This window comes from Castor canadensis, chromosome 8 (genome assembly GCF_047511655.1).
Source record: "Castor canadensis chromosome 8, mCasCan1.hap1v2, whole genome shotgun sequence".
Taxonomy (NCBI): domain Eukaryota; kingdom Metazoa; phylum Chordata; class Mammalia; order Rodentia; family Castoridae; genus Castor; species Castor canadensis.
Genome location: NC_133393.1, coordinates 50,624,585 through 50,649,259, shown reverse-complemented (window position 1 = coordinate 50,649,259; position 24,675 = coordinate 50,624,585). Strand labels below are relative to the sequence as shown.

General features: G+C 43.7%; 1 long non-coding RNA gene across 1 annotated transcript; it reads left to right on the top strand.

The window, feature by feature from the left end:
- The first annotated feature begins 4,623 nt into the window (after nt 1-4,623).
- On the top strand, nt 4,624-22,053 carry LOC141425485 (uncharacterized). Its single transcript, XR_012450494.1, has 4 exons — nt 4,624-4,862; nt 5,209-5,489; nt 9,843-9,974; nt 21,090-22,053. It is a non-coding gene; the product is annotated as an uncharacterized lncRNA (long non-coding RNA).
- Nucleotides 22,054-24,675: the final 2,622 nt, after the last annotated feature.

Genomic DNA, 24,675 nt, shown 5'->3' with positions numbered 1-24,675 from the left:
CAGCTTCCCATGATGCCAGAAATAGTCTCCTCCTATCTGTTTATCACATTAATATCACTGTCCTCTGCTCCTGCCTCCTGGGTTCCCCCTTTTGGTAGATGAGAAGGCTTTGGTCTCAGTTCTCTTGCTACTAAGATAAAGATCTTAATCACAGATGTCACAATCTTCAAAGACCAGTAGTGAAGTAGGCTTTTATTTGGTTGCTAAACCATGTCTGGCTCCCTGCCCTGGGGTCTTAATGGTAGAAATGGTAGAAGGCAGACAGAGAAACCAGTTTGTCAACAAGAGAAGTTGGAAGATTTTCCAGAGTCCTAATTCTTACTCAACAACCATTTATTGAATATTTACATATGTGACTTAATATATTTCTTCAACTTTTTTAGAAATAAGGAAAGTAAAATTAATTATGTGTCATTGACCCCCATCCAACACTGTCTCCGTAATGGGACTATTATCCTTCTATCTTTGCTTGTGGACTGAATTGTGTTTACTCTTGTTTGTTGATGTTGGAGACCCTACTACAGTAGTCCCCCTTGTTCATGGTCTTCCTTTCCATGGTTTCAGTCACCCATGGCCAATCATAGTCTCTCTAAATGTTAAGGGGAATATTAGAGAGATAAGAAATTCATAAGTTTTAAATTGCATGGCACTCTGAGACTGTGATGAAATCTCAAGCAGTCCTTCTCTGGCCCATTCAAATGTCCAGTTATCCATGCTATATACACGACCCACTCATTTGTCCCTTGGTTAGCTATCTTGTTTATCAGATTGTGATTTCAAAGTTCTTATGTTGAAATAACCCTTATTTTACTTACTAATGGTTCCCAAGGGTAGCTAGTGTCAAAGAGAACCTGTAAAGTGCTTCCTTTCAGAGAAGAGGCGAAAGTTCTCAACTTAATAAGGAAAGAAAAAAACTGTATCCTGGGGTTGCTAAGATCTAGAGTAAGAATGAATTTTCCATCTGTGAAATTATGAAGGAAAGGAAATTCATTCTAGTTTTGCTGCCATACCTCAAACTGCAGAGGTTACAGTTGGTGCATGATAAGTGCTTAGTCACTTCATCTCATCACACAGGCACATATCACTGCATCACCTCACAGCATCACAATAAGATGCTGAGAGAGAGAAATAAGAGAGAGAGAGAGAGAGAGAAAACACATTCATATAACTTTTGCTATAGCATATTGTTATATGATTATTCTATTTTATTATTAGCTATTGTTTATCTCTTACTGTGGCTAATTTATAAATTAAACTTTATATGTATGTATGTATGTATAGGAAAAAAAAAACAGTTTAAGTCAATGAGAGAGATCTGAGGAGAAACTAACCCTGCCCACACCGTGAACTCAGCCATCCAGTCTCTAGGACTACAAGTGAATATCTTTCTGTTGTTTAAGCCACCCAGGCTCAGGTATTTTGTTATGACACCCTGCAATAGTATGGATTTTGAATGTCCCCCAAAGATCTATGTGTTTCTAAGGTGGTGCTTATGGGGCAGGAAGTGGAACCTTCCTCCTAAAAGGAGATCTGTAGGTCATTGGGAGTTTGTCTTTGAAGAGGATTGTGGGACTCCAGCCCCTTCCTTATTCTCTTTTACTTCTGATTGGGTGAGTGGTTTTGCTTTGCCCCCAAGAGGTGCTGCTTCCCCACATGCCCAGAGCAATGGGGCCAATTAACCATGGACTCCAACATCCAGAACTGTGAGCCTACATAAACCTGTCTCTTCATAAATTGATTATCTCAGGTGTTTATAATAGTGATGGAAAGCAAACACACAGTTCTTTTTTTTCAATTGCATGTTAAATTTATCAATTTTCTGGCCGGGCATGAGGCTCCAGGTGGCAGGTCAGGAGGGACCTGGAGAGGGGACTGGGAGCAATCAGAGCAGCATTCCAGGTAGAGTCATGTTCTCTTTGCTGAGGCCTCTTGCCTCCTTTCAAAGCCCCTGTCCCCACAGTTGCTGCCCATCCTCATCACAGAGAGGACTGGAGGAAGGAAGGGGGGACATGAAGGTGCTGGAAGATACCCAGGGGTATTCACTGAGCAGTTATCCAGTGATCTGGGCTCTGGCTCCCAACCATTCAGAGCTTCAGCCAAAGAAAAGGTCAAAGCTGGCTGTGGTTTCTGCCACCCTCAGAGTGGCTCTGTTTAAAATGAGAGCTCAATATGTTGTCCTAAAAAAAAAATCCTGAAACTCACAATGTATTGTAAAGGGAGAAGAGAAGTTCTCACCCTGGCTCTGATTAGGTTTTCAGAAGCCTGGCTGTAAAACCATTCCTGGTTTGAGGCGAGAGTATTCAGAGACTGTGAGCTGAGTTGTTTCCCTAAGCCCTTTTATTTCATTTGCCCGGTACTGAGGCATTTGTCACAGGAGAGGGACATTTCAAAGTTCTCTGGTCAAGTGCAATCAACTGAAAGAACCAGCCTGCCACTGAAGTGGTTTTCCCTGGTATACGAGTATTTGTACAGAAGGATGCCCATCACATCCGTGCTTCTGTGGCCCTGGGCCTTCTGCTTTTCAGCTATGCAGACAAAATAGCTGGGCTGGGGTTGGAAATGGGTTGAATTGTTGATGCGTAGGTCCTCCAGCTGCCCCACCAGCCTCCCCTGAGGCGTGTGGTGACAATGGCCTCAAAGAGGATTGAGAAACCTCCAGGAGCAGCAAAGAGGTATCCTTTGGTCTCTAAAATTGCTTCTTGGTTAAGTGCCAGGTTCCAACCCTCCTCCCCAGGCTTCCTTTAGGGAAACACAGAGCCTGGTCTGATTCATGGCTACAGCATGCACTGTCCCCCTTTCCGCCCCCACAAAGTCACTGAGTGCCTTTGCAAATCAGGACTTCTCAAGCCTTGGCAGGGGAAGTCTGGAATGGCTCAGGCTCTGGCCAGAATAAATCAAATAGAGAAAGTCCACACTCTTTGGAGCTCTCTCTTCTCCATTAGTTTGAAATTAGTGAAATTTAGGCTTGGACCAGTTAAATGAAAGAGTGGTGTGAGGACAGCTGTCTGCCAGGATTCCCATCTCCTGGGCTCTTCACCTTTGTGTGGTTCCTTCCCCTGGAGACTTGCTGCCAGCTAATAGAATGTGGCAGAGGGGATGATATGTGACTGGGTAGTGTTATCTAGGACTCTATTTCCAGCAAACTCCCTCGCCTGCCTTGGCTGGCTTTGAGGATGCCAGCTGTGGGGGTGTGGATGCCCATGGAGAAGCCCTGTGTCCCAAAACTAGGGCAGTCTCAGGTTGGCAGCTATTATGAAATCTGAAACTCTCAATCCTACCACCACAAGGAAACAAATTCTTCCAACAACCCAAATGAACTTGGAAGTGGCTGTTTCTCCTGTTGAGCCTCCAGTGAGGACCTGGCCTGACCATGGCAGCTCGTGAGACGCTGACACAGAGGACCCAGCCAGCCAGCTCTAGACTTCTGTTTCCCAGAAACCACGAGATAATACTTGTGTGTTGCTCAAAGCTACTAAATATAGTTAGGCATGGTGACACACAACTGTAATCCTGTAACTCAGGAGGTTGAGGCAGAAGGTTCATGAGTTCAAGATCATCCTGAGCTAGATAATTAGACCTTGTCTCAAAACAAAACAAACAACAAAAGCAAAACCAAAAAGCTGCTAAATTTGTGGTAATTTGTTACACTCAGTAGATAACAAATGCAAGGGCCTGCAGAATAAATTAATCAAGAGAGCAATGTCCCAGGAGTGGCATGTATCTGCTAAAGAAGGCAAGCTGCAGAAGCCTTCCTGAAAGCAGCACCATTTGCACATAAAGAAGAGGCAACCGACTTGACATCTTAGCCATTCTTTGAAGAAAAGGTGGAAGAAATACTTTAAAGACAATAGAGAGGAAAGCACTGCATTTGCCAGTTCTGGAAAAGCAATCCTACAAAGGTCCAGTAAGTGTGGAGGCCATGGTGGGGAGTGTGTGGTTATGTGCCTGGCCACTACTCTGGAGCAGAGTGAGCCAGGCAGCAGTAGAGAGCAGATCAGAGATGGACAGAAGAGGTTCTTGAGGAGGGGGTCTCTGAGGACTTTGGCTCTTCCTGAATGAGCCAGGAAGCTCTTCAATGGTTTGAGGAATGGTTGGGAGAATGATGTAACCTTACATTCTAAAATTAGCTATGCTCTGTCCTAATCTATAGTTTATTTAGAAGGGGGATGCCTGGTTGGAAGAGATTTTGATTCATTTCTGTGCACCTCACACTACTTAGCACAATGTCTGACATATTAACTGCCTGGTGTTTGTTCAATTGAACTCAATGTGTGAACCGTCCATTATTTCTGTGAGATTTTTGACATATTGAAGAGTTGAAATTCAAAATATCATGATATTGTTTTGTTGGTGTTGGAGATGCTGTCAGAGCTGATGAAGGAGACTGAAAGCTGTGTGAGTAAGGCATTTCTGGACCCTGCAGAGGTCCTTCCACATCTGATCTTTTATCCCCAACTCCAGCTAGAGAAAGGCCTCTGAGGCAAGTGTGCAGATGTTCCAAGAAGGTGATCTGTGGGAGTAACAGGGCCTTCCTCCTTCTGTCCCTCCCCTCGTCCCCTCTTTTCCTTTCCTCCTCCTTTCCTCATCTCTTCCTTGGTGTTTTCTCTCTCCCCAGTACTGGCCCTTTGGAGTGAGCTTTACACTGCAGCCCTGGGATGCTGCTCAGCTGTGTTTTCTTGCATCATGGACTAGATCCGATCATCTCCATCCATCAAGTCAAGAGCCAAATGCACTGGGCCATGTCACTGCCAGCCATGGCAGGATGAACAAAAAGGGAGGAGCAGCCTATGCCTCATGACAGCCCACAACTGGAACTCTCCATATGGCTATCACATAGACCAAGGACCATGTTCTCCCAGCAGGTGCCTCTAACTTCTCTAATACCTGCGTGTCTCACAGGGGCCCAGCACATCCATGCTCTCAGCTACCCTCAGGCACCTACCACTTCCCAAGAGACTCTGGCTTCTTGTGGATTCTCCAGTCATCTGGTTGTCCCTCGGTGTGGTGTTTATTTGCCTCTTTGCTCTGGTTTAGGCTAGTCCAGTGACTCGGTCCAGTGTGCTATGGTGTTAGCCTTGAGAACCCATGGGCTTCAAAATGCTGTTGCATGATGAGGGAGTTTAATTTCTTATACAAAGGTGAACTTAAATGTTGATTTTTAAAATCATCTCTTGCTTATAATCCTTCTGCCTGGGCTTCAATCCTTAGGGAAAGGACAAGTTCATGATGGGTGGCACAAGGAGGAATCCCAATGACAAGGACTGTACTAACCATCCTGGATGCCTTGGCTTGCTTGCCCTTTCAATGAACACCTAGGGTCCCCACTCTTCCCAGTTGGTCTCTTGTGAGCAAGCTCACCACCCAACCTTGAGACACACTCGGGCACTTCAATGTCAAGGTTCACAACTGTGCAGGCTCAAGCTGGATCTTCAGGTACATCTGGATCTGCATTTCTGCTGGGATTCTAAGGGGAAAGGACAATTGAGCAGGTATTGACACCCAAGGTCATGATTTTTGCACCTAGTAGAGATAAAAGGGAGTTGTTAGCCACAACTGGCTAGTGCTAAAGCCAGTGTGAACTAGCCAGAGGTTGTCAGCTGTTGCTCATGCACCTGGGTAGAAAAGTGCTCTAAGTACACAAGAGTATAAATGCATGATAGTACTCATCACAAAAGCCTGGCTTGGTCTTCCTCAAAGAACAGTGCCAGGAACTGATTAATGAACCAATTAGTCTTACTGTCTTGTCTTTCTTCGATTTCTCTTAGAACTGTTGTCTCCATCAGAGTTTCTCATCCAAAGGAACTACTTCTTTTTCCTCCTCCTCTTTTTCTTTTTCTTTTTGGAGCCCAAACAAATTTTATCTACTGAAGATAGTCATTGCAGAGCTCTTAATTTGGAAACGATTGTCTAGTCTCCAGTAAGAATCCCAGAATTGAAATTTGGGTGGGTGAGATAGATAATGAAGTTCCAATATTCATATATTAAGAATAAAGTGTTCTCTATTTTCTGTACCACTTCATGACCCTCTCCACATCTGATCAGATGAATTAATGGGAGAAGTACAGGAGTGATAATGGCCATGAGAAAAAAGGAGAGGAAAGGACAGAAGTACTGTCCTTAGTGCTTTATCAGCACAGGGGTAGAGGACACACCACTCCTCTCATCTAGAAGGAAAATTTTAAAATAAGAAGTACCATTAGTTAGTTTGCCCACTGGCAGATAAGCCAGTTAAGAGTGGGGAACTCACAATGCTAAAACCATTTTTGAAATAGGAAACACAGCTGGGTTTGCTGATAATACCATAACCTGTGTGAATGTGGGCACGCACAGCACAGTGTGGCTCTAGAATCTTTTGCAGGATGGGTTCCATGGTTATCAGCTGCAGCCAACTGAGAGGTATCTGAAAAAATTCCAAGCAAGTTCCAGGTATTTCTCTTTGTTCTCTGGATCCACATGTTCCCAAGGCTGTATGTCAAGCAAGGGAGGGAAAGTGGCAAGGTACCAGCTGAGGGCACCTCTCCTTGCACAGAGCACATGCATGGCTTGCTCATCTCTGAGCTCCCATAAAATGAGACTGACTCCAGGAAGAAGGGACCTTCCCCTGTCCCCATGTCATACACTCATCAACAACATGGCAATATGCATTGCCTTCCTGATAGGAGGGGATCCAAGTCTCTGAGCACCTCTGGACTCTGCTTGGGGCAAACAATCGTAAAAATGCTTTTTAGTTTTACTATGTCATCAAATTTCCTAATATCTTCATGCTGCCTTTATTTTTTTATGTTACAGGCCTACAGCAAAACCCACATCTTTTCCTATCTCACTTCCTGTCAATCACTATCAAATCTACCCTGCGTCTACTCCTTGCAGGTCCAGCTCTCTGGCTGCCAGAGTCTCCAACAAGCCAGTGACAACACAGCATGGAGCAGCACAGGTCATCTGTGGGCTGCAGGGCACAAGGACCCTTCTGAGAAGCAGGATCTGAGAGAAGCTAAATCCAATGATATGCTGAGCACATTGCTCTTGTAGATGGGCTTGGTAGAGAGAGAGAGAGAGAGAGAGAGAGAGAGACTCCAGGGAAAAGCTGATGAGACAGAAACCAAGGAAACCAGACAAGGGATGGACTTCAAAGCAGAGACTTGGAAATAGAGCCTAAGAAATGCCCCAAGTGAAGAAAATATGTCTAGCAGTTGAGTAATGTGAATGTGCCAGCCAGGGCAGATCATTTGTGCTGCACACATAGGGGTAACTGCTCTGGAGAGCAAAAACATCTAGTGAGAGGGAAATGCAGCATGTCAGTCATGGGCTGAATGCTTGTGTCCTCCCAAGAGTCATGTATTGAGGCTGTAATGCTTAATGTGATGGTGTTTGGGAGGCTGTTAAAGTTGTAGGGTGGGGCCCTAGTCTGAAAGGGCTAATGGTGCTCTTGTAAGTAAAGGATGTACTAAGAATGTACAATAGGCATAGACAGTCTTTCAATAAAAGATGCCAGGAAAACTGGGTATTCATGTGAAAAGAATGAAATTGGGCCTTATCTTACATCATATTAAAAAATAACTCAAATTAAAGATAAATGTGAGGCCTGAAACCATAAAACTCCTGGGAGAAAGCATAGGAAGAAAGCTCCTGACATTGGCCTAGGCAATGATTTTTTAAAAATACATAACACTGAACGTTTAGGCAACAAAAGCAAAAGGTGAGCCTGTATCACACTTAGAAACTTCTGTGCAGCAAAGGAAACAATCAATGAAATGGAAACGCAGCCCATGGATTGCGAGAAAATATTTGAAAACCATAATAGGATAAGGGGTTACTATCTGAAACATACAACTCAATAGCAAAACACAAACAAAAAACTAAGAAACAAAAAGTGGACAATGGACCTGAATAGACATTTTCACAAAGATGGCCTAGAGATGGCCAATGGGTACATGAAAGATGCTCACCATTGCTAGTCATCAGGGCAATGCAAAGAAAACCTCAAAGAGACATCCTGTTAGAACGGCTACAGTAAAAAAGATACAAGGTAACATCATCCAGAAATCCCTCTTTTGAGGGATTCCTTTGCATACCCAAAGGAAATACAATCAGCATCTTGGAGAGATGTCTACACTATCTTTCTCCTTGTAGCACCACTCACAATAGCCAAGGTATGGAATTGGCCTAAGTGTCCATCACTGGATGAGTGGATAAAGAAGCTGTGATTATATATATATATATATATATATATGTAGAGAGAGAGAGAGAGAGAGATGTGATTTTATATATATATATATAGAGAGAGAGAGAGAGAGAAAGAGAGACAGTGGAATATGCTTATGACAACATGGATGAACTTGGAAGACATTATGCTAAATGTAATGAACAGAACACAGAAAGAAAAATGCTACATGATCTTACTTACTATTGTGTTAGTTCAGTCTTCTATTACTATAATGAATACCTGAGATAACCAACTTACAAAAAGGAAAGTTTTTACTTTTGCTCACAATTTTAGAGTTTGCAATCCATGACCACTTGACCTTGTTTTTGAGCCTGTGGTTAGGCAACACATCATGGTGGGGGTGTGTGGTAGAGCAAAACCACTCACCTCCTGGACAGGACACAAAAAAGTGTATGAGGAAGAGGCAAGGGTCCCCTAATATTTTTCAAGGGTACATCTTCAGTGACCTAAGGACCTCTACTAGACCTCACCTCTTAAAAGTCCTACCATCTCCCAATAGCGCCAAGCTGGGTGTCAAGCCTTCAACACATGGGCCTTTAGGAGACACTTCAAATCCAAGCTGTAGCTTATATAAAATCTAAAAAAGATGACTGCAAAGAAGTAGAGAAAGAACACTGGTTACCAGGGGTGGGGAGGGGGAGGAAATGAGATATAGATCAAAGGGCACACATTTTGGACAAATAATTCTAAGGATCTAATGTACAGCATAAGAACTATGTTAATGATACTGTACTGTGGTCTGGTACTAATGGCTCATGCCTGAAATCCTAGCTACTTGGGGGGCTGAGAATGGGATGATTAGGGTTTGAGAACAGCCAAAAAGTTCAAAAGGTTCACAAGACCTCATCTCGGTCAATAGCTGAGAGCAGTGGCATGTGCCTGTCATTCCAGTTACCACACGAGGCTGATATCAGAAGGATCTTTGGTTACAGAGCAGTCCTGGCAAAAAGTTTGCAAGACCCGATCTGAACAGAAAAAGCTGGGTTGGTGTCATGTGCCTGTCATTCCAGATACAGTAGGAAGCCTAAAACAGGAGGATAGTGGTCCAATGAGACCCTATCTCCAAACTAATCAGAGCATAAAGGGCTAGAGATGTGGCTCAAGTGGTAGAGTGCCTGCTTGGCAAGCATGAAGCCCTGAGTTCAAACCCCAGTACCATCCCCACAAAATTGTATTGTATACCAGACCTTGGCCAAGAGAGATTTTCAGGTACTTTTGCAACTAGGAAAGAAGGAGGGAAGGAGGGAAGGAGGGAAGGAGGGAAGGAAGGAGAGAGGGAGGGAAGAAGGGAGGAAAAAAAGAAAAGGTGAATTATATGAGATGAATATGCTTATTTGCTTGACTGTATTAGTCATTTCATTATATATTAAAACAGCATGTTATAACCTTAAAAAAGCCAACTGAATTAAAAAAGAGAAGACAAGACATCAGTCTTGCTCTCTCTCTCCCTCTCTCTCTCTCTCTGCCATGTGTACTCACAGTTAAGAAGTCAACTGTCCTAACTGCAAGCAAGAGAGACTTCACTAGACATCGAATCTGCTGGTACCTTGATCTTGGACTCCAGCCTCCATGTATGTGAGACAAGAAGTGTGTGGTGTGTGTTGTTTTGTTTTGGCAGCCAGAGCAGACCAGGACAGCACCCAAAGGCCGTGAGACCTGCCTGTCACTTGCAGTGCCTGCGGGAGACCCCATGTACTTTGCATGCTGCACTCACTTCATCCTCACTCTTCTAACCTCACAATCCAACAGGGTAAGTTCTGTTTTTATTCCATTGCAGAGATGAAGAACATAGGCCCCCAGAACTCTCAGGAGGCATGTCCAAGTTCACACAGCAGTATTGGTAGCACTGGGCTTTGCTCTACAGCCCGAGTAACTAGCCATCGAGCTATAGTGTCCTGTGGGATTCCAACAGTAGGACCCTTTGCCATCACTGCAGTTGAAAGGGCCCAGGCACCATCCCTCTGTCCTTCCATGTAGCTGTCCCTTTAAGTGCATGTCAGTAGCAGGAAACCAAAACTAGTCCAAAGAGCTGCTCTTCTGAGAGACAGTGTGAAGTGACAGAAAGGACAGGCCTCTTGTGGCTTCATAGCACGCCCATCTTGGCCTTTGTCCACTTTCCTGGTCTCTGGAAGCCTCTCTAGCCATTTCCAGGGCCTGGGACCTCACCGAGCTGTAAAACCAGGGATCAGGACAGCCTCATCCACTGGCCCATGGCCATTCTGAGAAAGCTGTCACTGAGTAGGGTTAAACATCCCTCCCCCCGTCATATCTCAGGATGTTGACCTTTCACTGCCACCCACAGGTGACCAAGATGAGAGGATGGACTGTACTTGGGGTGCCCCATAGCCGACCATGTTAGTGAAAATGAGGGGCTTCTTGTCACAGCACTGTAATGCTGTCAATCACTTTGACACAAAAGTCATCATTTTAAAGGAGGAAAGGGCAGGTCAACAGTATGAGGACGCCATTTGGGCCACCAGTCTTCTTAGGAGGCTTCATGTGGCATTACTGAAACAAGAGTGTCACTCCTGGGGACAGACTTCCCTGGACAGACAACGGGGAGGACAGGAAGGTAAGCTCAGGGACGACTCCATTATCTCAGCTCTAATGGAGGAGTATGTACATGCAGAAAGGTCAACGGGTAGAAAGGAGCAGCTCTCAGTGTTAGTTTTCTTCTTTGCTCTTTTCCTAATATTTGACTTTTATTGTGGATTTAAAGCCTTTTTTTCTCCAGCAAGAACTTTGCAGTGGATGTTTCTAAATCAGTTAGTTAATAAAATTTCTGTCTTATCAAACATAGAAAAATGCCATTTCAAAAATCTAGTTAGATATGTCCCAGTATATATATGTATTTATCTTATTCACTCATTCTTAGTGGGCTGAGAAGTGGCCACACGGATGATAAGGCTATCTGTGCTCTATCAAGTGAATAAAGGTGCATCAGTTACATTGTATGCATTATTTTGTTTCAGCTTCCAAACAACTGTATGTGTTGAATGCTTTTCTCATCCCCATCTTACAGATAGGAAATGTAGAGACAGAGGAAGAGCGTAACCTAGCCTTGGTAGTAGGTGGGTACTTAAGACACAAAAAAGAGGGACCTTACTTAGTGTTGTACCTGCCCTGGCTACAAGTAGGTTATGACCTGCCTCGTCTTTGCCCGATTCCTTGTGGGTGACTTCCAGGATTGGGGTCTTTGAGCTCCGTGCAGCTCTGTCTTCTGTTTTCCTCTGTCTTCTGTTTTCCTCCTTGCCTGTTCTTTCTGATTGCAGCAGAAATGCTTATTTACAAATATCTACAGTCAATCAGTCCCCAAATGTCATAGATTATTAACAGCTGATCACAGTGTCAAAAACTAATAGAGAAAGATTCTCTAAAGATAATAAATTTCTTTGGGGATAGCACTGCACTGGGGACACATATGTCACCGCTCGCTGTGTGTGTAGTTAAGGGGGGGAAGGCAAAGGGATGTTTTTAAAGCAAAATGAAGAGCGTTATGAGAATTATTTTAAAACAATTCCTGACCTCAAAGATCAATAACAAGGCAGTTGTGGGGCAGACATCCTTGCAGATGTATTTTTTTTGTGTAAGGTGGCAGTGGCTTTTGTGTAAGGTTTTGATTCTGTGATGATTCTTGGTACCAGACATACATGCATGAAGTCCCCTTATTTATTTTTTTTAATTGGGATTGACAAGTAAGGTGTGCTTTTTATTTCTACCATTTGGGTGGTGAGATGGTGGGCTTCATCCCAGGGTAAGAATTTGAGGGTCTCTGGTGACATTAGCAAGCACAGTCACAATAAAGAGGGACAGGACAGGCTGGTTACATGAGGTTGGGGTGTCAGTGGGAGGTGGGCAGCTTGTCTCACTCCAAGAAAACCCAGTGGGCAGTTTGGGCTCCCACACCTCTGATTCCTCTCAGAGTTTCTGCAAGACCCTCTTCTCATAGGCTGCTCCTAATTAATGGCTGTGGCTACTGACATGATGATGAGGGACTGGATTTACTTCAGATTTTTAAAATGATATTTGTATTAATTTCCTATGGCTGTGTAAAAATTTGCTATGTAGTAACTTAAAACAACAGATACGACATCATCACAGTATCCATGGGCCAGGCTGCCAGGCACGCTTAGCTGGGTCCCCTCTGCTTAGGGTCTCACGAAGCTATGATCAAGGAGATGGCTAGGCCTGGGTCTTATCTAAGGATTGGGGTCCTCTTCCAAGCATGAGTAGCTGTTGGCAGAGTTCAGTTCCTTGCAGCTGTAGAACTCATGGCAGCTTGCTTCTCCACTTTGGGTAGGAAGATAGAGTCGGTTACCTTTGGACCAGCTTCTAACAGGCTTGCCTGATTAGTTTAGGCCCACCAGGATAAACTCTCTTTTGATTAATTGAAAGTCAACTAAATTGAGACTTCATTACATCTACAAAATACCTTCACCCTTGCCGTATAACAAAACCTAATTACCAGAGTGACCACTATCATGTTTAAGTCCACCCATGTTCAAGGGGAATGGATTACATAAGGCTTGTGTACCTGGGAGCAGGAATCTTGAGGCCATTGTGGAATTAAGCCTACTACAGCACTTACATAAGGTCACAGTTTTTAAAAAGTTTCTTTTTCTGAGCACTAATTTTGTTTTTCTTTGGGTGGTACTGGGGTTTGAACTCAGGGTCTCACTCTTACTAGGCAGGTGCTCTACCACTTGAGCCACTTTGCCAACCCAAAAGTTTCTTTTCCTTTCCTGATTGCAAAAGTAGTATCAGTTCATAGGGTACAATCTAGAATCTACAGTAATGTACAAAGATGGAAATTACATCTTCTCTCCCGAAAGAAAAACAGCACTGTGATTCTGATCTATGTCTCTTTAAGAGTCTTTTAAGATTTTGACCATTAGATTAAATGTCCTTTAAGGAAATGAATATGACTGTGGTTCTTAGCACTGCAATGAATAAATATACAGAATTCTATTTCCTTTCCCTTTTACACTTTGGTCACTTTCAATTTTTAGCTATTACAAATAATGTTGATGAATTTACTTCAGCACATTTAAGGGCTTGCTCAGAGCTGATTCTCTGGAAGCTTGGAGAAAGGAGATACCTAGAGTGGTGGTGATGCAATAAAACAATCAGAAGTGCAACGAATCCAGAGCCTGAACAGGTTATGTGCAAGATCAAACTCATTTTTATTTGGGCACACATCCTTTCTTCAAGCATTTACTGAGGAAAGCAAGGTGGTACTCAGATGCTCTGATTTAGGGCTTCTTGAAAACAGCAGTGATGTGTGCTCCAGACTGCTTGGGGTCACACAAGAACTGTCCCAATGAAGGGTTTGGTTTTGCTTTTAAATATAGCTTCATGATAGTTTGTGAAGCAAAAGCTCAGAGTGGGAAGAAGGTAATGAAAAAAAAAAATGGAGACCAGCGGATGTGTGGGAAGGTGAAGGAGGAGGAAGGTGGAACAGGGCCCATGACTGATGAGGAAATGAAAGGGGAATTCCTTTGGCCTGGGAGATTGGTAGCTGAACAAACCGCCCTGGGCTGGCCTGAATGCTGTTGGTAGTAATGAGCTCAATAAAGCAATCCAGTGCATCGATCTTTGTGCCTTTGTGGGTTTGCCTTGACAGCTGGTGGCCTGCGTCTTGGTAACCTTGTGCACAGTGGTGACTCCAGACCACCTGGGCCTCTGTTGTTCAATGCTGTGATTGGTGTCTGAGGCTGGGTCTTGGACCCTGTCTGGGGTTCAGTTCTTGGAGGTACAGAACTCCCTGGTGGGCTTTCCTGTAGAATGGGAGTCTCTGGGAAGACCCCACCTTGTTTGTACTCTTCTCTGAATTTTCTAGAAGTGGATGTGTGTGTGTGTGTGTGTGTGTGTGTGTGTGTGTGTGTGTGTGTGTGAGAGAGAGAGAGAGAGAGAGAGAGAGAGAGAGATGGGTGAAAGGAGAGTTTGTAAAACCAGGAAAGAGAGAGAACAAATAGGCCAGACAGACCTGAGCTGTATCCTAGAAATGCTGGGAGTTTGGACTTCCCACTCCAGCAGCACACCTTGTGTTCTCTCTCCAGAAGTAAATGGGAGCATATCTCCCAAACAGGTGTGCTTGAGATCTTTGCTGTGTTGTGTTGCTTCTGGAAGCAAATTACAAAAGGTGTGACCTCTGTGTCCCCTCCAGCTGGAAGCCCCTTCTTCTCCTTGCTCCCACAAACTCTCAGGCAATTCGCATGCTAGTTAACACCCAATTCCTGCAGCTCTAGCAGCCACTCAGAGGAAGTCTTGATTTTTCCTTTTCCCTTTTTAAATACAAGTTTATTACTTGTATTAAGGGGTTTAGTTAAGACATTGCTGTATGTGCGTTTGGTACTTTGGTCATATTCACTCCCTTTATTTCGTTTTTGTCCCCCCTTCACATCCCCAGTAGTAGCCCCCTTTTACTTTCATGTCCTTTTTTTTTTTTAAGTTACTGTGAGGACCCTGAGTGGGCGTAGCAAGTGAGAGTGAGTGCAGGAAAGGGTGGCATATCTCCAAAAAATGGCTTTGCTTCTGTTATCGGTGCTTCTTAACTTCACAACCTGCAAAGAACTTTGGCACTTTTAAAGTCTGAGATGGCACCTCCAGTGCCAGAGCTTATTTATACTTTGTCATTCAAGGAGATGGCCTCTCTTTGGGCAATTTATGCTAAATTAGTTTTATGGACTGATGCTTTGGGCACCAATTCCCATTGTCTTTCTTCATTATGGACAGTGCCCCTAGGACCAGTAAGGAGTCTTGAATTACCAGGTAACAAATTTAATACTGGTGACTGTCTTCCCTTGAACCAGGTACTGCAAAAAGACCCTTCAGTGCTTTAGAAAGCTGTAACACTTTCATGTGCTGTTTGGGGGTAAAAGACTCTGAGGTCAGAGGCTGGGCTTTGCGAATGCCCTTAAACAGCCACGCAAAATTGTGTACATGTTGGTTACCTGAGAACAGAATCTGTCAATGCCATCATATTCCCAAAGTAGTCTTTATTTTAAATGCTGAGAACCACTGATATAGATTCTTTACTCATCAAATATTTATTGAGTGCCTGTGACAGAACAGTGTTCATATAGAAGAGGAAAGCTATATGTGATAGCAAATCATTGATGGTGAATCGTGGATTAAAAGTTAAACTGGAAAGCGTTCTGAAGAGGAAAGTATAAATCACGACATATTATTATTCCTGACACATTGAAGAAACTAGTTGAAAAAATTGGTTCCATGCTAAAATGCAGCTGCCCATTCCTCTTTGGGACCTGTAGCTTGTTTTTTCACATGTACATCACCTTATCTATTGTCTCCCCAGGCATAAAAACTTTCTATCTAAATTCTGAACTCTAAGTTCATCTGCATTTCTTTGTTCACTTTAAATAAGGGTGTTCTTAAGAGCCCACTATTTTCCACGTGTTAGGGAATTAAGTTCTTGCTGCTTGGGGAGGCTTAGAATCTGTTTCAGAGCACTGAGAAAGGGTCTGAAAGTTTACAGCAAATCCAAGTTTCTCCTCTTACAGAGTAGTCAAACTTGATAAGAGTGGAACCAAGACTAGAACGTCCCCCTTGACTTCTCTTCTAGGGCTTTCCTCATAACACTGAAGTTCTGGAAGGCACAAACACCAGCACAGACTTTCCCTCTGATCCTCCAAAGCTTAGTTTGGTGGCTCCAAACAGTGCTTGGCACACCTTGAATGTTAGCCCTCTTCTTGTAGATATGGTCAGGCCCCAGTCCACCTAGTCTCAGGACAAAGGAAGTCAACATGCCCATAGGCCATTTTCTTAGCTGATAGAACACAGAAAGGTGATCCTGGAAGAGAAAGGGGCTTAGTAGATGCAAATATAACAGGAACAGGAAAATACAGTTGGCCCTTGTATCTGTGGGTTCCATATCCATGGGTTCAATCAACCATGGATTGAAAATGAAAAAAAAAAGATGGATTGGATTGTGGATAAGTGGTAGAGCACTTCCCTACTACATGCAAGGCACTGGGTTTCATCTCCAGCACTGCATAAAAACAAAACAAAAACAAAAACAACTGCTGTACTGAACATATAAAGACATTTTTCTTGTCATTATTCCCTAAATAATATCGTGTAACAACTATTTACATAGCATTTACACTGTATTAGAGGTGATTGAAAGTACACAGGAGGACAAGCGTAGGTTGTATGCAAAGTCTATGCAATTTAATGCAAGGGAGTTAAGCATGGATTCTGATGTCCAAGGGAGTTCTGGGTCCAATCTCCCATGTTTCCTAAGGGATGACAGTAGGTGCAATAGGTCATTCCTCCCAAGATATTCTGTTTCCTCCCACGTGACCAGGGATTCTACTTTAGTAGTTTGGATGTGGTGTAAGTTGTTCTCCAAGGTTTATATATTGAAATTTAATCCCCATTGTGAGGTAGTAAAGGATTGGAACCTTGATCTAATGATGGTGTTTAGAGAAGGGTCTCTGGGAGGCGATTAGTGTTAGATAAGTTCATCAGGGTGGAACTCTTATGATTGACTACTGTTGTCTTTCTAAGAAAAGAGAGACCAAAAGAGATACGTAAGTGTGTTTTCCCTATCTCTTACCATTGTGATGCTTGGCACCACAACTGATTCTGCCAGATGTGGGCCCTTGAACCTTGAACCAGAACTCTTAGTCAAAACAAACCTCTTTTCCTTAAAAGCCACCCACCTTAAGTATTTTGTTACAGTAATGAAAGATGAGCCAATTCAACTTCTTTTCCAGATAAAACATTGTTCAATAGTTTCCCCAATGCCAGAGAAGTTATGCACTTCTCAAGTGTTCCTGCCTTAGCAAAAAAGATATTATCATAAAAATCTATTTGGTCTTTAAGGGAAACACAGCAGGTTATTTCCAATAGCCATTGTCCCATTCTTCCATAGAAATAGAATTTCTGACCTAGGCACTGGCTGCCCAAGAAAAAAAATCATGTTCTTGCTACTTTTGTGTGGTCATGTGAGCAGGTTCTAGCCAACAGGACACAAGGGGCAGTTCCATCTGCTACCTCAGTGAAAAGGTGCATGCTCTCTCCTTTCTGCTGGGTTGAATGCCAGTGGCACAGGGAGCAATGTTGGAAGTGGGGGTGTGCCAGGGCACCAAGATAAAGGCTGACTGGTAAGAAGATTATGACATTCAGCTCATGCTGACATAGACATAAAAGAATACCATAAGCTGTGTGGCTTCAACAACAGTAACTTGTTCTTCGTAGTTCTGAAGGCTGGAAGGCCAAGGTCAAAGGGACAATCAACTTGATTTCCTGGCTTGCATGTAGCTGACTTCTTTCTGTGCCCTTTTCTTATAGGGATACCAGCCCTGTTTGATAAGAGTGTCACCTTCACAGCTTCATTTAATCTTAATTACCTCCCAAAGACCCCATCTCTCCATGTCATCTCCTGTTGGGTCAGGGTTTCAACATACAGACCTTGGTGGGATACAAACATTCAGTTCATAATGAAACTTGGTGAGCAAGACCCCCTGGCTGGTGGCCTTTTCCATGACTGAGAAGTGAATTCCTGACTTGTTAAACCACATGTGAGGCCTCCTGCATGCACACAAGCTTCTAATTCAACCTGTATAATAGTTTAGATCTGATTCTTAACTTACATATGCTGAAGTTTGCTTTTGCATTGTTTTTATAGTACTGAGGATGAACAGCACTCTGAAAACCTCTGAGATTCTTATTGTAAACAGTTACCACGGTGACCAATCTGACTGTACATATGGCCTCCCACATGTGATAGAACACAGTTACGTGCTGGATAGCATCTCAGTCAGTGTTGGACCACATCATGGTGGTTCTTTAAGATCATAATGGAGCTGAAAAACTCCTGCATCTTAGTGACACTGTAGCTGTGGTGAGATTGTAGTGCAAGCATTACTTGATTGCCTGTGGCGATGCTGGTGTAAAGGAACCTAATGTAGCCGGGCACCAGTTGCTCACTGCTGTAATCCTAGCTACTCAGGAGGCAGAGATCAAGAGGATCTCAGTTTGAAGCCAGCCCAGGGCAAATAGTTCAAGAGACCCTATCTTGAAAATACCCAAGACCCAAACAAAAAAGCAGGTCTGGTGGAGTGGCTTGAATGGTAGAGCGCCTACAAAGCAAGCATGAGGCCCTGAGTTCAAACCCTAGCACTGCTTAAAAAAAAAAAAAAGCCCTAACAAACTTAATGCACTGCCCGATTTATCAAAGCACATAGCATGTGCAATTACATACAGTACACCATTTGATAGTAAAATGACTGTCACTGGCTTGTTTATTTACCACGCTATACTTTTATTGTTACTTTTACTCCTACTTAAAAGATGTTTGCTGTGAAACAGCCTGCTGCATCGTGCTGGCAGCAGCCACATCGATCTCACGTGTACTGCATCTTTCGATCGCATCGAGGCCACGTGCAGTGAGTGACCTAGAGCACTCGGTTTGTGTAAGTGACCTCTGCGATGCTTGCACAATGATGACATCGCCTGCTGATGCGTTTCTCAGAAGCCACAGCCATTGTCAGGCACCACGTGCCTGCCTGACACTCACCAGAAGGCAAATGTCACTGCACTGTGACCGTTCACTGAATCACTAATTACACAGTGCCCCGTGAGGGCACCCTGCACTCCCCTGCTGTGGGCCGTGACAGAAGCCTTTCACGTTTGTCACTGGAAGGGAAGGTAGGAGGACCACATGACATAGAGAGAGGATAGAGGAGTGGATATGCTAGCTGGGCTGCCATAACAAAGCACCACAGACTAATGGATTCAACAGCAAAATTTTATTGCCTGGCAGCTCTGAGGATGGTGTCTGATCTCAAGTTGTGGGAGGCCACGCTCTCACTGCAGGTGTGGGAAAGTGTCTTTTGCAGCCTTCACAGCTCCTGCTAGCTCATTGCCTTGGGGCAGCAAAACTCCATTGTGTCCTTCCTGTGTGTCCACGCTCCACACGCCTCTGTGTCCAAGTGTCCCCTTTCATAATGATGATGAGGTAGGAATTAGTTTCATAATATAAATTGATTAGAAAATTGAGGTTCAGAGTTGTAATTTATCCAACATGACATAATTACTAAACAGCCAAAGGTGGTTTGGTCCACTGTCCCTGCTTCTAATTACTACTTAATTTCCCTAGTGTTAAACATGGAGTTTGATCCAAATTTTTACTGTTATGAAACCTACAATGCACATCTTTGGGCAGAACATTTCCTTCTATTTTTTTGGAATAAATTCACACAACTAGAATTACTGGAACTAATAATGAAGCATGCAAATTATCATTAATTTGCCTTCCCAAAGGGTTGTGCCAGGCTGGACATACCTGTAATCTCAGCTGTGCAGAAGATGTAAGTAGGAGGATCATGGTCCTGGGCAGAAACTCAAGACAATTCAGGACCCTGTCCAAAATTAACTGAAGCACGAAGGGCTAGGGTGGCTCAAGTGGTGGAGCGCCTGCCTAAGTGCAAGGCCCTAAGTTCAACCCCAGTCCCACCAAAAAAAAGAAGAAGAAAAAAGATTGTGCCAATTCACACTCCCTCAGTACTACAGAAATGTGCTGATTTCTCTTTACCAGGTACTGGACAGTTGTGCTCTGCAAATACCCCTGCTATTTATTATATCTGAAAATGGAATTTTTTGCTTTTATTTGCATTTATTTGACTATTTATTTAGTAAGTAAATTCACACATTTCCCATATTTTAAGCCATTTGGATTTTCAACCAACAATCTAGGGTCACTTACCTATTAAATTCTTTGTATTAAATTGAACCATATGCAATTAATAGTCTTGTAGGTCAAAGAGTTGTTGAATAGCAGCTCAGCCAAATGTTTTTTCAAATGCATTAAGATATATTGGCTGTAAATATTTTTGTTGGAGTTTTGATATAGATATTTTGATTTTTAAAATGAGAATCCAATAATCTGCAAAGTGTTTGAGTAATGAAGATGACATGCAAGTGGCTTCCAGGGACCGCTTTTTTAGTTGAGTGATTTCATGGTTTTGTTCCCTTTGCACTTCCTGTTCTCCCCCACCCCCCAGGTTTGAGTCCAGAAAGATGCATCTTTTTGTGGTAGATCAAGGTTGAGCATCAAGTTTGGAGCTAGAATAGGAAATATCATTGAAAGAATTATAGGCGCCAGTAAAACAAGTAAAAGTAATGTCTTCCTTATGGTTGATGTTGTCATAGTGAAACAAAACCACTGCCTGACAGCAGTTGGAGATGTGGCCTTAACTGTGGCAACTCACAGGCTTGGGTGTATGTATGTACCCTTCGTGACTATGCATGTGACAATCACTTACATTGCAGCAGTGGAGAACTCAGGATTGCCTGTCTCATTCGTAGCCAAAACAAAGCCAATGCCAAACTGCCTTGCTCTGGAACAATTTAATGTCTTCTCCTTTCTTTAGGTTGACAGAGACTATTCAAAAGTTAACTTTCACTGCTGCATATTGCACACACATTTTTAATCTCTGAAATGCTACAATTACGAGCCTCCAGACAATTGTCAAATCAAAGCTTGCACTAAGAGGAAGAGAAAGCTGCTTTGATTATCGTGAGCATTTCAGTGATCACCAAGCATTTTTCTGGAACATCCAGGGCTCAGGACCCTCATTTGTAGAAGCCATTTTGGCTGCTTCCATGCCCAGGGGAAGGGAGCAGGCTGCATCACATTCAGGTTCCTTGAGCTGGCTAAGATGATTCATGCCAGCTCTCTCTTGGCCTCAGATACTTCTTCCCGTTAAATACTGATTATCTCCCAGCCAGCAGGAAAGCCAAGTCCTGGCTCCTCCAGGGTCCAAGCCTTTGATGGACCAAGTGAGGCTTGTTGCTTTTCTAAAGTGTTAAGTGAGACTACATTTTGCTTTCACAGCATGGCTTCCAGGAGGGAAACTGAAGACATCACAGATGAAGTGCTCGCAAATATGCTACAACGTCCTTTGTGGGTGAGGAAGACATTCCTGACCCACGGTGTAGAGTGGATGAACTCAGCTGGCTTTCCCAGCAAGAATGCCCCTGTTGTCACTTGGCTCCCTTTGGACACATGCTGGCCAGGCTGGAGGCGCAGTCTGTGAGGAAGAACAAAGTTTTCCTCTGTGCAAAGCTAATTGACCCATTTCTGCATCAAACCTGCAAGCTCGGTCTTCCTGGCACAAGCCACAGTGGCTGAGCTAACAGGGACGAAGTGTTTCCAAGTCATGTAGGAACAAATCCTGCAGAACCCAAGGTGCTGCCACCCAGCACAGCTTCTCAGTGCCATCTCGGCAAATGTGCTGGGGCCTGCCCAGAGCAGCCAGCTGGCACCGAACTGACTGCCACTTGCTATTGGCCCACAGGGTCTTACTTGAGCTGCACTTTGTTTTGCTAACGATGACTTATTCACACATCCCAGATGTTCCCTGTAGCTGAGAGTCCTGGAAACAGTTACCTGAAAGCACATGTATTTTCTGATGTCTAGCTGACAGAAACGCAGCCAAGTGAACTGGGGCTGTTGAATGTTATCTGAACAGATTAAGACTGGACCTCTTTCCTTCCTTTCCTCTATGGGCCCTTGCTTCCTTAAGGAGACAAGGTCCTAATGGCTTGTGGTTGTAGTTTTAGGGCTCATTGTAAATGTTTGAATGTAATAATCATACACATACAAGAATACTTTTCTTTAAAATGAGCACAGGGAAACAGGGTCTCACTATATCATTCAGGCTGGCCTCCAGTTCCTGTGCTCAAGCAATACTCCTGCCTCAGCTTCCAGAGTAGCTGGCACTACAGGCTTGCACCACCATGCCAGGCTTAAGAATATTAAAAAAATTTTAAAGTGAGCAAAAAGAATAGAAAAAGAAAGATACCAGTAATAGCTTGAAACAAATATGTGGAAAATGTAATTATACTTTAAAAATGATAACATTACCTTGTGTTTATTTACCATATGTAGATGTATAAAAATTTCCATATAGATATGTTTCCCATGTATATACACATATATGTATGTATCTATGTATGTATGTATAAAATGCACCCTCCCACTGGGCACTGGTGGCTCACGCCTATAATCCTAGTTATTCAAGAGGCAGAGGTTCTTGAATCAATCAAGAGGATTGTGGTTTGACGCCAGCCTGGGAAAATAGGTCGCGAAACCCTGTCTCAAAAAAACTCATCGCAAAAAATGGCTGGTAGAGTGGCTCATGATATAGGTTCTGAGTTCAAACGCCAGTGCCATAAAAAAAAAATTGCTCCAACTGCTCTGCATCCTGAAGCTGTCCCTTGAAAGGTCAATAGCGATGCTATGCTAGTCCAGCATAGTTCAGGTTTGGTACTAATATTTTCTTTACAAATCACTGTTGAGATCCATTGATTCTCCCTTTGTGCTTAGAGCCTGAACACATAGGAGGTGTAATACTGCTCCTAAATTCTCTCAGTATATTCCCAACTTGCTTCCATTCCCTCCTGCTCCAAATTCAACCTGAAAATGGCATTACGTGGACATTCCTGGGCTTCAGGAGCAATAAATCATTTCTTTGAACAGGATGCTTCTTGCTACATCATTGGGAACACACAGCAATCCCTTTTTCTTGGCTTTTGAGATCTTCCACTGTCTGACAATCAGCTCTTTCAAACTCTCTCTCAAACCCACCATTCTGCCCTGATGCTCCTACACTCTTCCTGTTCCCTAGAGCAGGACCCTGTCTTATACTTCGTGATGTGTTGCACTCGCCCTTCCCAGCCCTCCTCATGGTCCCAATTCTTGTTCAATGTCTCATCCGTTTGTGAGCCCCATGAGTGCCAGACTGAGCTGTCTTCCTTGCTGCTTCTCTGCAGTGCCTGGTGAGAAAGGTATTCATCCATTTCTGCCTCCTGTCAGGATCCAGGCTGGTCCTGCCTTCCACAGGCCACATACGTGTTCTGTCAGCACACCACTGTCATTTCTACCCCGAAGCCTACACTCCTGTTTCTTCAACCTGGACAACTTTGCACCTTCCTTTCACAGCCACATCTTACTTACCTTTCCCAGCCCCTACTCAACTTTGTCTTGTACAAGGCTATGCCTGACCCCTGACCCCTGATCTCTGATTATTCTAACCCACAGTGTGTTTTCCCACTTCCATGTTCCTAAGTGCTCACTGCACCATGGCTCAGGACTCAGCAATACTATCTTGTATTATAACTTGGATTTTTCTCATGTCTGCATCTGCCTTCCCTTACCAGATTTGTATCCTACTCCCTCTCCCCAAGTCCTCTGAGCCATGAGCAGAGTTGAGCACAGATCAGCTGCTCAATAACTGTCTGGGTGATTGATTGTGATTCGGCAACTCCCCAGCTTCTCTCTGATTACCCACATCCTATTCATCATTTAAATGCTGCTTCATCTGTGGTGGCTCCATGCATGATGCCCCATATTGATCTCCTGACTGATTCATGGTGTAAACCCAACTTTATGGAGCTCTTGCCCATTTTGGAGTGACTTGTTTGAGTGCACACTCTCTGGCTATAGGTACAGTTTATTCTCTATAAATTTTTCATTGCTGTTGTATCCTGACTCTGAATTGCTGGTCTACTCCCAGGGGAGAACACGCCCTACAATAGGCACCATGAGCAAGACATTTGTCATTTATTGCATTCTATTTTGTGTTACTGTTTCTTCATGAATTTGGACACTAGTTAATGTAAAGCCTAAAATGTGTGACTGGGTATTCTGCCTTCTTGGGACAACATCCCATGCAAGTCACAACTTCTATGATTTTATATTCAACAGTGGTCCTATGAAATTGCAATGAAGCTGCAATTCCTATCACCTATTAACACTGTAGCCATGGTAGTGCCATAGTGTTTGTGATGATGCTGGTGGGAGAAAATCTAGTGTACTGCCTGTCTTTCAGAAGCATAAACAGATGCTGGGAGCAAGACAGTGGCTGAGCAACATCTTCCAGCATCTCTCTTTACAGGCACACCAGATTGAACAGCTATTCTCACCTCAAACATTCTGCAGAAAAGCTAAGGAAGTCAGGGCTGGTGGCACAGGAGATTTGATTACACTAACATTTCCCAGGCATGCCAGCAGGCATCAGCAGATGCACACTGCAGACATTAGCATGCACAGATAGAACACAGAGTCCAGAAATGGTCAGGAGGGAGACTGATGAGTGAAGTTCTGGTGGCCATGATCCCTGGGCTAGCCTGGCTGACTCTGCAGCTGGAACCTTCCAAATGATGGGATCACACCAACTTCATTACAGAACACCTACCACCCTGCAAAAGAGAGTCCTAGGATCAGCATAGCTCTGACACTAGCCATGGATGTACCTTGGAAATCTTGCACAGACCCAAGAGGCATGATCCCAGAAAGACCTAGAAAACTCAGACCCACCACTGTAGTCGTTGACTTGGGAACCAAATTGCACAGTCAGGAGAATAATGTGTGAGTTGGTGGGGGCCTGAGAGTTTGGAAGATGTCACAGGTCAAGTGG